Consider the following 13,960-nt stretch of genomic DNA (forward strand, 5'->3'; position numbering starts at 1 on the left):
TATTATTGGTATGGAAAAACAATAGATTATTTAGAACAATATAATAAAATGGTGCCAGTTGATGCAAAGATGCAGTTTATCCTGAGATTGTGAGAATAGTTCTCCTTATGTTGTTTTATTAATTGCCAGCAGATTAGGTTTATAATGGAGTGCTAATTTGTCTCATGGAATTTATCAGAATGAAGAAGCATGAAAATAATTAGTTTAGTTGTCTTCTATTTTAATGGTTATTTGAGAGTTTATTTTTGAACAGGTTGTTACAGTGCATTGCTTCAGCTACCTTAATGCTTTTATTTTGTAGTAAATTATATTCCAAGAATGCTTCTATTTTTCCGAGATTTGCTAATCTTAGAATTCATTAATTTCAAAATGGTCTCTCATTTGAGCAAGAGATCAGTAATTTTGTAGCCAATGAAAAATCACTTATTGAAAATGAGACATGAAAATTCCAAGGATATGTTTATTGTATTTGTATGTAACCAAGTAAACTGCTTTAAAATAAATATGAATATTATGGGTAGCTTTTTGTTCCTGTTTTTCATCTCAAATGATTATTTCAAACACCAGATACTTATCTCATTAATTCTTTTCCAAAATCCAATAAGTGAAATAAAATTATGTTCCAAAATGGTAGCAGAAATCAATAGGCAGAGCTATGAGTGGATGCTTGTTGACACAGGTAATACCATTTTCATATTGCCATGATGTTGGTCCAGTTGTAGGCATTGAGGAGGTGGGTTGGGAATCTCGAGCAACAGTTCAGGAGCAACAGTTTTTAGCAGGTTCTGGAGTGACTGTAGATCCATGAGGTTATTTATAACTTCAGCTCTGCTGTTCAGTGTATATTCCTACCATGCACGAAATCCCATCCCCAATTGTTACTCAAAAATGATCCCTTGTACTCACGGACTGTGTGGGCTTCATTAGGGATTTCCAAGGACTTAAAGGAACACAAAATTGTTTTCTATACATTCAATCTTTCTGAAGGAAGAAGAAATGTAATTTGAAACTCTGCTGTTCTATTTATACGTGACCTAATATCACAGGTTGGGTGTATACAAAATTTTATTAAGTTCTGACCCATGGCTGGTAAATCACTCTTGGTCAGATCCAGGTGTATTAAAGTGCTTGGTTGCTTTAGGATGTGAATGTAAATTGCAAAACTCATTTTATGAGCTTTATTATTTCTGGAATGAAGATTTTCATACAGCTTATTAATGTACCTGATTTTTATTATCTTTTCCTCAATAAAAGCCTCTTTCTTAATAGGAATTTTGACACTGAGGTTTAATGTCATTTAAAAAGAGGACAGAGCCAGGCACAGAAATTGCGAGTTATATGTATTAAACTGTTCAGTCATGAAAAGATCATTACATCCTAAAAATGGGATCACTGTGGTTCTTTTTCCATTTAGGTTTTTGTTTTTGCTCTGGTAGTTTGAACATATTACTCTGTATAAAATAATTTTCTTTTGCTTTTAGGAATGAATTTCTTTTTCTGCTTATCCACAGACTAGAAGAGTGGGAGAGACAGCAGCTAGAGAATCCCAAGAACATTTATATTTTTTTTGAGCACTTAATGAAATCTGTATCAATCAATTTGATAAAACAAAGTCTTTCAGCATAAAAGCCCCTAATAGTACATTACTCTGTGGATAGCTGTTCCTTTATTTGTACAAGCCATTCTGCCTTTGAAAATACAGTGGATCACCATACTAGTATAATACTTGACTAGGTGACCTTCCAATTCTGAAGGAAAACTAGGTCAAACTTCTTATTGTCAAGATTCTACTGGCTTCTATTCTTCTCTGCCTCATTGACTTGAGTCAGTAATTCAGATAAGACTTCTTCTGTGGATTTATAACAAAATATTTTCTCTTTAAATTTCTTTTCAATATATTTTTCATTTGCAAAAAGTTCTCTACATTTTAAATGGATGCATGTATTTAAGCTGACATTAATTTTCATAACGAACATAGAAATGTAATATACATAGCCAGCTCAAGCTCATTACTGTGCTATTTTAAAAACTTGTGCTTAAATAAATATTCTCTTTTTCTTAACAACCTGCATTACTTACAGACAGTGATATGTTCTTGCTGTAGGCAGAAGAAGCACAAATTTTCTGATGGCCTGAAGCTTTTCACCCTGTAGATGTGGTTGCAAAAGGACTGGGGATGTAGTGCTGTGGGGAACATAGATTTTTCCACCATGTATGGAGCAGTATAAACTTCATGCATGTGTTCTCTTCTTGGAACTGTCTGTCTGGTTAACACATGTTTTCTAGCTCTGAAATGCCACACTTCTGCAATATGTTCTCAGCATAACTCTGGATGAGTGCCGGTGTGAATGGAGGCGCTTGCAGGGAAGGAGTAATGTGATCTTCTGAATAGATTAATATGAATGGGAGCACTTTGGAAGCAGAGATCGGACAGACTTGTGAGGGATTTTAATTCCATTTGCAGGAATTATTTGTAGTCACTACTCATTTTCCAGGGTGTTGCACCACTTAATGTAAAAGCCCATCTTTCTGCCAGGGGACGGGCTTGTGAGAGGATTTAGTCTTGTACAGTAAGAAGCATGACTTGCTTTTCTCCCTGGCGGTTTTATGGTGGTCTCTAGGGTCTTATCACCTGGATATATGAATATGGACTGCCCAATCAGCTTGTTTCATTGTAAGAACAGATGCAGTTAAAGCAGTGAATATCATCTCATTTGTGTTTAGACAGTGAATATTCCTTAGAAATCCTGGCAAACTGCTGTGAAAAGGGAAGCAGAATCACAGAAACAACTACTTTGGGATAGACTTCAGATACCCTCTGCCCAACTTCTTGCTGCAAGCAGGGTCATCTGTGAGTTCAGGCCAGGCTGCTCAGAGCTTTACCCATGTGGGCCTTGAACTCTCCAAGACTGAAGAAGCTCTCCAGGCAGTGTGGTCTCGTGACTGTCCTCAGGAAGTTTCTTTTCCTATATCCAACTGAAGTCTATTATTTCAATTTATGACCCCTGCCTCTCATTCTCCTACTGTGCCTTATCATGGGGAGCCCATCTCAGCTCCTTGAATACCCTCCAGGTGGGTAGGGCCAGGCTGCCGTGGGACCCTCCTGAAGCTGTCCTTTACCCAGGCTGAACAAGCCCAGCTCCCTTCAGCTCTGCTCACAGGACAAGTCTTCAAGCGCCAACCAACTTGGTGACCTCCATTAGACTTTTCCAAGTTTGACAATGAATTTAAATACCAGGCCAGAAACACTGCAGAAATAATTGTAGAAATGAGATCTTGAAGTTGTATTTGTCACTTCAATGTTTTTATACCAATTCTTTCTCTTGCTGTTTATTGAGCAAGAACCTGTCACCATTTTTAAGAAAGCAAAATCTATTATCACTCCATAAGATGCATTGCTTATAATAGCTATTGTCTTGGAATTTCCTTAAAAACATTATAATCATTTTTCCTACAGTGTCTTCTTTTCATCTTCTTTGCCAAACTCCGTGGATGGCAGACGCTTTTCAGGATTAATGAATAGTGATAACATCATTACTCACTATCTCAAGATCCAATAATCCTTTAAAGGAGTGATGTGAAAGTCAATAGGTAAATGAGAAAAGGCTTTTAAATTGCTTCCTGTCTCTAACAAGTCAATAAAGGCCCTCAGTGGGAGGGTGAGCATCTCTGTGTCTCAGTGTAAGAGCAGCTGAGGCTTCTCAGGAAAGGCTACAAGGACACACGAGAGACAGAAATGTTTCAAGCTTCTTCCAGGCTGACCTACAGAAGAGGTCTCTTGCCAGCTCAGGGTGGCAAGCTGCATGGAAAGAATAGTGCCTTCTCTGTCTTTATTTCTAATAGACATCTTAAAAATTATGTTCTAAGCTCTACTTTGCCATCACCATTGAAGGAGAAATTGCAGATGATACCAATCTGGGAGGAACAGTTGCTACACTAGAGTAAAGGTCAGCTGGTCATAAAACCTTGAACCACTTTGTCTCCTTCAAAAATGGGGTAAATGGGATTGAAGAAATGGGCAATGATGTGGAAGTTGAAGAGCTAAGCTGGCATAAGCAAAATACTCATGTCTTATTCCACCTTTGGCTGTGGAGCTGTAAATTCTACACCAAGTAGGGATAAAACAGAGAAAAGTAAACTACCATGCCATCATAAAGAAATATTTCTTCTTGTCTAGAAGCAAGCCAGGTCCTTCATTTGTGTCCCCTTCTCCAGTGCTTTTTCTTAACAGTTTGAAGCAAAGCTCCCCTATTCCATGTGGCTGAAAGTAGCCCTGTATCACACCCAGGGCTCTCTCCTTGCAGGAAAATCTGCCTTTTAATTTCTGACTGTGTCTAAAATAAAGAAAGATCATTCTTGACTGTCTTTTTTATTTTTTCACAGAAGACTAAATTATCAGGTTAGCTTCTTAGGACATTTTCCCTCTCTTCTCCCTTAGGCAATTTGGTTTAACGTTTAGCTTTGTTGGAATTGCCAAGAGTAACAACACATTGGGAAAGCTGGGACATCCCTGAGGTCCACCCTGAAAGGTGATTTGTGTCAATGCTTCAGGAACAAGAGCTGAATGGGGGACTAATCCCCTGTATAGAGCAGAGCTCTCCTGCTGCTAGCCAGCAGGCTGGATTTGGGTAGGGTGAGTCTGCTGGGCATTTGATTTTGCTTAGAGAGCAGAGATAAAAGGTTTTTATAGACGTTTGTGCAGCCCCCTGCCACGTCCTTAGCTTGTGCATGTGCAGGCACCAGCACTAGACACCAGCACATCCATGTCCATCTCAGGGCAGGGAGTGGAGAGCTTGAATCCTCCTTCCACCACCAGGACAGTCAGAAACCAAGCACTTTCAACACTCATTTGTGAAAATCCACACACGCTGTCTCTTAGTAGCCACTTTTCTTCAGGGGAAAGCAATAATGCTTATATATACCACTTAGCATTACAGACATGAACTTTAGAGTACTTGGCATTGACAGATATTTTTATAACCAATTAAATAAATGTATAGATGTTCCTCTACATTTATTTCACAAATCTTTTAAAACAATTTACTCTTTTTTCATTTGCTTAACTTTAAGATCAGAAACTGGAAGTCAGTTGTTATCTCACAGAGGTTTTAAAGAATAAGCATTCACTGCAGTGACTTATAATGCTATCCCTGACCTTTGATTACTTGGTAGCAATTGAACCATATGTTTAAGTCCCTGAACTATTAGGAAATATATTAGAATGGAAGAATGTTTTTTCATCATGTCCTGTACAAAAATATTCTTTTGATTCATAAGCCACAACCTTACTGCAATCTCCTTGATTTTCTTACAGGTACCTATCAGAAGTAATCACAGAAAAGCAGTATATCAATGAAAATAATACAGTGGATTTATTTCATTGCAATTATTGGTGTTTTTAGTTTCATTGAGACTTTTTCTGTAGGACTCACTAACAAGAATTACCAACTAGAAATTAAAGGGACAGGATATATAGCCATAAATTTTCATGAACAAGAAATATCCTTCTGTGCTGCATTTTTTTCCAATTAAGTGAATCAAGTCTGTGCAGGTTTACTCTGACTGTGGAAGAAATAACAGAATGGCAATTTCATTCTGAGGTAAATGGGTAAATGGGGATATGGGAATAGATTGAAGCTCATTAAGGAGTTGGCTTCATATCTTCATAGTTGTCAGCTTCTGGATTGTAAATAAACATTTTCAGCAATTCTGCCAATAAACATTTTCAGCACCATACAGAAGGTAACTAGTAATAGAAGAAATGTTTTGTACATAAATTCAAAGGAGAAACATCTAAATATATGTTAGTTATCGATATACCCTATGGTAAATGTAACTATTAAAAGATTTGTCTGTTTTAACTTTAGCAAACTCTTCTGAAAGCACTTAAAATTTTTTCATAAATCCTGCAAGACTGACTGTATTTATACACATATATGTGTATATACAAACTACACACATACATGTATGCACCATCACTACTCAGGCTCACTTTGTTTTTAGCAAGTGTCTGGCAGTGCTAAAAGTGCTAAAATGACTTTCATCATACTGAATGAAAGTCACACAAAGGAAATTGGGAAGTGGAGCTTTGTGAGAAGACAGAATGGAATAGAAAATGTAAAAGGTCTCTCAGCCCCTTCCCTTCTACCTCTCCGTTCTGTAGCGTCTTTCTCTGTACTGCTTTTTATTCTCCTGCTCTCTATTGCCCTTCTAAATCCTGTTCTACTCCCACCTATTCTCCTCCTCTGCTTTCATACTAACTAGCAGTACATCCTTTCATGTTCCCATCAAGCCTGGACAAGTGGCAAATGCTCTCTCTCTCATGCACACTGACTTTTCTCATTGTTCTTAGCTGAAAAGGTGCAACTGTGCCGGCTTTTCAAGACGTTTCAGAAGGGATTTTTCAGGGTGATGAATCAGACTCATTTTGTTCTCCAGTCACTGCACCGCAGCTTTGATGTTCCTGTTCTTCCCAGTAACATGTCAATGTATCTTTTCTGCAATATAACACCATACCAGGCAGTCTGATGGAGGGATAAGTTCACGACATGACTGCTACCAAGTGTTAATGCTATTTTGAAAGTAGTAAAATCTGTGTCTGTCACTCCATCTGTAATAAACAGGAGATGATGTCACACCATTTATATGCAGGGCCACAGTGTGGACTAAAGAACATGATGCTAAACTTATGTGTGGCACTAAACATCATGGAGCTATAGCACTACTTGAGCAGCTGATTTATCTTATGACAAAAAAAAAGAGCATGCAGCAATTGAGTAAATGTTTGCAAATATTTTGCCACTAAATTTAAATCACAGATTTATTGCAATAATAAACATGAGAGTGCATCTTGATGGTTTGTTAATTGAGTTATGTGGGTGGTTAGCCTTTTATTTTTATTCAGATGATTTTATATATGCGATCACATTATTTAGTTATTTAGTCCGTAGTAAGAAAACTGACCATGATCATCAGCTATTCCAAGTGATCTTCACTCCTTTTGAAATCCTAGGACAATAACATCAGAGTTTTGTTTGTTCAAATTGAATATGCATGAGAAGCTGTCTAGAGAAAGCTAGGCAAGACAACACCTGTTAAAATGCTACAAAATTCATGGAGTTAGAAGCAATCTTTAAGTATTGTAACAGAGCAAAATTTTGTACTGACATGGTTTAGGAAAATGCCATTCTAACATTTCACTATCAATATTAAAACCTGGAAGGTAAATCTCCTTGCAAACTAAGAAAAAAAGTTAATTGGCTTGATCTAGCCTCATCAGCTGGAACACATTAACCACACTGTTACAAGTCCTTGTTGAAAGACTCTTGAATTTACATTTCCAGAATAGGAGATGACAGCACATTTTATAATGCTGTCTCCATTTACATGAGGGATCAGGGTCGTGGAGAGGAAGGCTTTTCAGGGTGGGAGAACAGAAAGGGGAGCTGCACAGAGCAGTGGCTGCACTGTCAGGGTTATTGTCTGCAGGAGTCAAGGCTGCAGGAGCTGCTGGAGTGTCTCTTGCATTTTGGAAAACAGTCACCATTCTGCTCCCATGGCTGTTTCTGATCCAGCGCCAGAACACATGGCCCACTGCTGGTTTCTTATCTCATTTTCTACTGACACAACTGGCACAAGTCATCTTTTGATCTGTGAGATCAGAAACAGATGTTGGGTAATTTAGATTGATGATTTGAGGACAGGATTTGGTAATGCTAGGTGTATAGTTGAACTCAAAGGTCTTTTCCAATCTGAATGATTCTATGATTTACAGCCAGATCCAGGCACCCCCTGATCTATCAGGGAAGCCTGAAAGTCATACCATCGTGCTTGTGCCACAGACTGTGGGACCATCCTTTAATACCATGTGATTAAGGTACCTTTACTTATATCTGATAGGTATTTTTTTCCTAATCAAGCAGCAAAGGAGAAACTCATTCTATGATTCTTTTGTAGCAGAAAACTATTCAGCTGCAGGAGGTTTTTTGTACAATAAGACCATTCTCTTTGCTTGTCCTCAGCAAAGTGCCCTATACCTCACCACGTGATTACAAATTCAGGAAGCATTCAGGAGAAGTGAAGATGCAGGTCAGCATTAAGACACTGTGCACTCTCAGATCCCTCTGGAGTCAGCTGAGATCATCTCAAAGCTGATGGTGGAGCCCAGCAGGCAGCTGAAGTTCCAGGAACCACGTTCAAGCAGACACAAGGCTGGGATTTATTTGTTCAAACACAGACATCTATTATCAGTTCAGGTGCTGTGAAGCACCTTTCTTGGCATCTTGAAGGCACTTCAGAAAGGCTCGTGTGTTCCCTACAGTGTTTGCCATCCCTTGCAGACGTCTCAGACAGCTCACCCTGTGCTCCTGGACAATCTGCTTCAGCTGGCTGTTCTTGAGCAGAGGGACGGAACTGGGGGATTTCAAAAGGTTTCTTCCAACCTAAATGATTCTGTGGTCTCAGCTGGAAACAAATTCCAGTGCATTGGGCACCTGAAAGTTCTGCTCTGCCAAAATCCACTAACAGCGATTCAGCTTGATTCATTTGAGGATGTTTAGGAGTTTCATACCCCATGAGATGCTCTTCACCTCTGGGGCAGAACAGCACTTATGGGAAATATGCATGATTTCATGCCAGGCCAGGAGGGACACCCTCACCATCTCGGCTACACTGGGTACTAACATTCGAGTGACTGACTTCTCAGTAGTCACCTCCTTTGAAATATTATGTAGCCAAGAGTCCAGATGGCAAAATCTGCCCATCCAAACTTAATTCCTTTCATGGTAAGATAACTCCTTGCTATGATATTGTGCATCTCCTCTGGAGTATGCTACACTTAGCACTTTGTGCTTTTGTCTTTACATTAACAAGCCCTCAGCTACCTGGAACTTCCATTCTATGCTAGTACTTGATCAAACCATCTCTAAACCTATTCTTGGCCAAACTAGGAAAACAAAACAAAACAAAACAAGACAAAAATTTTCTTTTTAAAATTATTTAAGGCAGATCTTTCAGATTGCAGCCTTTCATTCCTGCAGCTTTTACCATTAAAGTTTTTTGAGTCATTAAATACTAAAGTGTTGGAAGAACCCCGGAATGCCAGAGGACACGGCTTACTGTGATGGTGTGTGTCTTTTGTCACTTGATCAGAATGAGGCAGAGGAGCCAGCAATTGAATTCTGGTGACCTTTCACTGGAGTAAGCATTGTTCTCCATTAAATTGTAGCAATGGTACAGCCTGAACAGGAGAGATAGTAGTGGAATCAAATTAGCAATGAAAAAAAAGCTGTTTTCCCTTTAGTCTCTGTTTATAAATGAAGCAATACCTAGAGACATCCTAAATGGCCGTCACCCTCCCTCACTGACTGTTCATTAGGAAGAAATCTCCTTTTTTTGTACAAAACACTTTCTCACACAGTGATAGTGCAGCACAGGGAAATGCCCCATACATTCCCTGAGCAGAAGAGGAGCAGCAGCACTGGGTTGCAGATGAGGGTCCTTGGGTAAAATCCTACTGTAAAGTGCATTTCCAATCCTGCAGCCCACTGCCAAGATCCTTGCCTTCCCACTGAAGCTGGAAGTGACTTCTCCTCATCACAGGACTGATGTACAGAAGATCCTTTGTGTTCTGTTGCATCCTATGTCTTGGATTGATGTAGCAATGAATTAGGTTGAAATCTGGGATTTTAGATTAATTTGTTGTACTCCCCTTCTAATTGTAAGCTGCCCAAGAATCAGTAGTGTTGGACTGCATCATAATATTTTTGCCTTCCTGATCAAAATTAAATTTTTCAGTCTACAAAATGTACAATTTTGGATGAGAAAGCTCAGCCCAGAAAGGAGTGTACCAGCAAATTATCTCCCTCTCCCCCACATCTATGTCAGCACTATTATCTCATTTACCCTGGAACAGTAAGAAATGTAGAGGAATCCAGTTATCTCACTTTATTTCCCTTGGTGGATGTCACAGAACATCTCGTGATCTCTCAAGCATCTCAAAGCAATGTGGGGATTTCAGCAAACAGACAGTTTACTTAAAAGTGGTTGCAACTTCTTTAATCACATTGAACAAGGCTTTTTATTTTCTCCCTCCAAAATTCCTGACAATAGAGAGCCATGAGCTTTTCAGGGTAGCAGAGGTTATCATATGACAGCTTAGGCAGCAAAGCCAAGTGTCACTGTTACATGCACTGACACCTGCAAGCCTCAGTCATGGACCCAAACATTATCACACTGGGGCTGTCTACAACCCTGTGATTAGAAAAGTGTTCCCCTACAAAAACAAACGTTGGCATCCCTAAGGTTTAGCTGAGGGGAAAATGTTGAGTCTCCAAGGCTGCTCTACTTACCTCCTGTGATATCTCTTGTACTTTGAACCTCGTGGAATTTTGGGCAAGTGTTTTCTGTATGGGGAGCAGGAAGGGACAGACCTCTTTTGAGGGAATATCAGACACAACCATGCTTTGCCACCCACCTGCTCACTGCCACCCAATGCTTAAGGGGCAGTCAGATGAGTGGAGGGAAGAAGAGAGCCTTGGATGCCTCTCCTGACGTCTCTTGGGTGGCTGAGCCAAGCACTGCTCTGAGCCAAGCCTGCATGCACCCTCTCCACTCAGCCCCCAGATGCTCATTGAAGATCTTTATAGCTTCTTTACACCTCTTTTCCAACTCAGAAACATTTGTGCAGATGAGTTGCATTGATATGGGAGAGCTCACTTTAATGCATCTTTGAGATGCTCAGGTCTCATGTGAGCAGCTGTGGCAGTAAGAACCCCAATGTGAGGAGTACAATAATAGCTCCAGTGTGCAAGGATGAAGTCCAGCTGGCAGCTGAGGTTCACTCCTCCAGCCAAGGCAGTACAAATATGCCCTATGTGAGTCACAGCAGGGATGATGTTGTATGGCAGCAATTAATTTGTTTCTAAGGCAAACGAGTCCAAATGGTAAAGGCTTTTGCGAATGGAATTTACTGTTCCAATGTAAATAAGGAACTGGCAAACAATAACCACTCCAGCCTGAAAGCCCAGCCAGCAATTGGTTGACATTTGGGCTGCAGAGAGTTTGCAGATTCCCCACGAGTTGGAGAGGAGCTGTGTTTTGCAGCAACAATTGATTTATTACTGTGACAACGAGTAGAAATAGAAGGACCTGCTGGCAGACAAGGGTGTGATTTATTCCTTTGCAAACAAGCAAGCAGTGTCCAGCTGGCCAGTGGCCATTGCCAAGCAAAAGCCCAGGGGAGGATGCAGGTTTTATCTCCTCTCTGCTTGAGTTTTGCCCACTTAACAGTGATGGAATTAGGTGGGCTTTTTGGTTTTTTTATTGTAGAAAAACAGACTTGTAATTAATAATGTTTCTACAAAGTAAGTAAGTTAAGGGGGAGGTAAAGGTCAGGCTGTCTTCTTGATATTTCACTTCTCAAGCAGTAGGATGACACTTTATCTGCTATTCATGAGAAGAATATAATTCTCATTTGTATTGCAGCAGCCCCTGTAAGGACCAATCAAGGTCCCATTGTGCTGATGCCCGATTGGTGGTCATGAGCAGAAAATTGCTGGTGCCTGCTTGGATGCAGTTCAGAAACATCCATTTTTTTGCCATGTAAGGTTTAACATGAGCACATTCTGATCAGCAAAGCACGTAAGGGTGTGTTTAAAGCAATCTCTTTCCAGCCAAATGCTTCAGTGTTTCAGGCCTCTCAAAGAGAGGGGAATTTAAACGTGTGCAAAAATGTTCACCTAGGGCTGAGCATTCAGACAGGGCTGCTGCATATGGGCCTCACATCTTCTGAGTGTTCCATGAAAGAGAGTTTTCTTCTGATGCAGGGTTTGGGGGATGAGGGGACAACATGCCCAAATGAAGTTTCAAACCGAGTTATTTTCTCTCCTGGGCATGTTCTAAGCCTGCCCCACTGCACTGACACCATTCAGAGAGCTGCACTTAGTGGGATCACACGAGTCATTTGACAAACGTGTCAGGAGTGTGAGCATCAAGACAGATGAATCATTTCCATTTTCATTTTCTGAAACAAAACATTGAAGTATAATAGACTGAAATGAAGGTATGAGAAATTAGGGTGAATGAAAATAAAAACATGCCAGGGAGAAGAGGTATCTGATTTTGGAGTAATCTGGATGGAACAAGGGAAGAAACCAAAATGGCATGTAGCATTTAATGGTGGTTTATCTGGAATAGACTAAGTCAGAAGAGATGATTCTTTTCTGGTTGACAATGGACAAGCTGACACTTCAGGGATATGAGTAGTTAAAATCAATAAGACAATTAATATATAATCTATGTGAATATAGAGAAGAATATTTGTGGTGTATCATTTTTGCTGCAAAAGTAATAGTAAGGAAAAAGCAACATAGACCAATAGCTAGCTACAACTACTTCATATGCTGGATGTTGTGTAAAATAGCCATTATTTACTATGCTAGTAAGCCTGGAAAACATTGACTTTGTAAAGCTGATAACAGTAATGCAGTGGAAACATTGTGTGGGATCAGTGGAGTGCATCGTACTGATAAAGAATTTCCCTGTAATGCTCTTACAGTAATTGAAGCTGCAGTTTGTTTCTTGCACAGTAAAACAGTCTGAGGCTGGCAGAAGGTTTACTAAAACTCCCCTTAGCAGTGCCGGGCAATTTGCTGCCTTCTTCCAGAGACTGCTCGCCTGAGTTCCCACGGCTTTGAGAGCCCTAACACAGAACCTGTGAGCTCTAGCACAGACTCTAATGAATATAGATAGTTTCCATTTTTAAGACATTTCACTGTGGTGGAGTGTACAGGTTACTTCCTGATACAACAGAGAATCGTAGCATGTTGTACTTAAAACCCAAAGCTGGGGTCAGCATCGGTGTGCATCACTATCAACTAAGTTAGTAAAGAGATTCACTGAAAATAAGAGGATTTTTGTAGGAATATACAACATTGCATTCAGTCTTTTTTTCCATTTTGTTTTTTTTTTTTTAAAGAAACTTGTCTACTTAGACTCCTGTAAAGATTTTCCTTCCTTTCTGCTTTTATTATATATCTTTAACTGACCAGCATGATTTACCAGTACTTGACTGTCAGCACGTTAAAAAGATATTCAAGGTTACCTTTATATGGGAAGACAAAAAGCAACTTTAAAGTACTGGCAGCTTTCTCACCTACACATGAAAGTAACAAGAAAATAAACAATTAAATGGCACAGCTTCTCCTGGAGCTCCCAGGCCTTTCCATCATTTTTATTTTCCTCTTAGCAATTTACACAAGCTTGCCTTGTACATCAGCCTGGCTCACTTGGCTCCATCATCCCCTATAAAATTCCTAAGGCAGGCAAAGCTCCCACTGAATTCAAACCTAATACGGTTCATTGCGGGAAGAGAAACCAATTTTGGTTTTAGTGAGATATCTACAGCTGAAGCAAGTGTATTTAGGATGCATTGTCCTGAGCTGACTTTCACACTAGTGTTATGCTCCTGCAACTGCCAGTGAAGTTTGGTTTACACCAGGCAGTGCAGAATTTATTACACACATCATAAAAACCCCTCTGTCTCAAAGGGAAAATGCCTTGTGAAAGCCTGTGTGGAAGCCTGTGTGGAAGGAAACACTGATATTCCCAAATGGACAGTTTAGGTAAAATAGTTGAATGGAAAGCGAGCCAGTTCCTCAGAAACCTGGGTGGGTAACAAGTGCATGTGCCCAGTAACTGTGTAAGCAAGGAACTGTAGGGTTTCTGGGGGGATACAGGACTGAGGGCTGCATTGAAAGGGAGCAGGGAGGAAGTAATTCTGCCTAGTATAATCCACAGGGGACTCTGTTCTATCTGTTTGAGCATATCTGGCAATGCAGGTGTGGCTGGAAGAGGGTTGTAGGGCTTTTTCACAGAATCACAGAATATTCTGAGTTGGAAGGGGCCCACAAGGATCATCAAGCTCAGCTACTAAGTGAAAGGCCCATATGGGGATGAAACC

At 40.0% G+C, this 13,960-nt stretch overlaps 1 protein-coding gene and 1 long non-coding RNA gene across 7 annotated transcripts in view; one reads left to right on the forward strand and one right to left on the reverse strand.

Annotated features, from left to right (window-relative positions):
* Positions 1–13,960, forward strand: part of LOC140683649 (uncharacterized) — a 150,352-nt gene that overhangs the window by 95,560 nt on the left and 40,832 nt on the right. The gene's annotated exons all lie outside the window — the stretch shown is intronic.
* The window catches only part of KCNF1 (potassium voltage-gated channel modifier subfamily F member 1), a 35,695-nt gene that overhangs the window by 14,614 nt on the left and 7,121 nt on the right, over positions 1–13,960 (reverse strand). For 2 of the 6 annotated variants that reach the window (XR_012054862.1, XR_012054858.1), the window contains exon 2: positions 9,118–9,238. The exons of 2 other annotated variants lie outside the window; for them this stretch is intronic. The gene's annotated coding sequence lies outside the window, so the exon portion shown is untranslated. Of the gene's footprint in view, positions 1–442; positions 6,611–6,963; positions 7,009–9,117; positions 9,239–13,960 lie in introns of those variants that run through there. 2 more of the 6 variants (XR_012054860.1, XR_012054857.1) reach the window with 2 other exon arrangements.

Source organism: Taeniopygia guttata, chromosome 3, assembly GCF_048771995.1.
Source record: "Taeniopygia guttata chromosome 3, bTaeGut7.mat, whole genome shotgun sequence".
In the NCBI taxonomy this organism is placed as follows: domain Eukaryota; kingdom Metazoa; phylum Chordata; class Aves; order Passeriformes; family Estrildidae; genus Taeniopygia; species Taeniopygia guttata.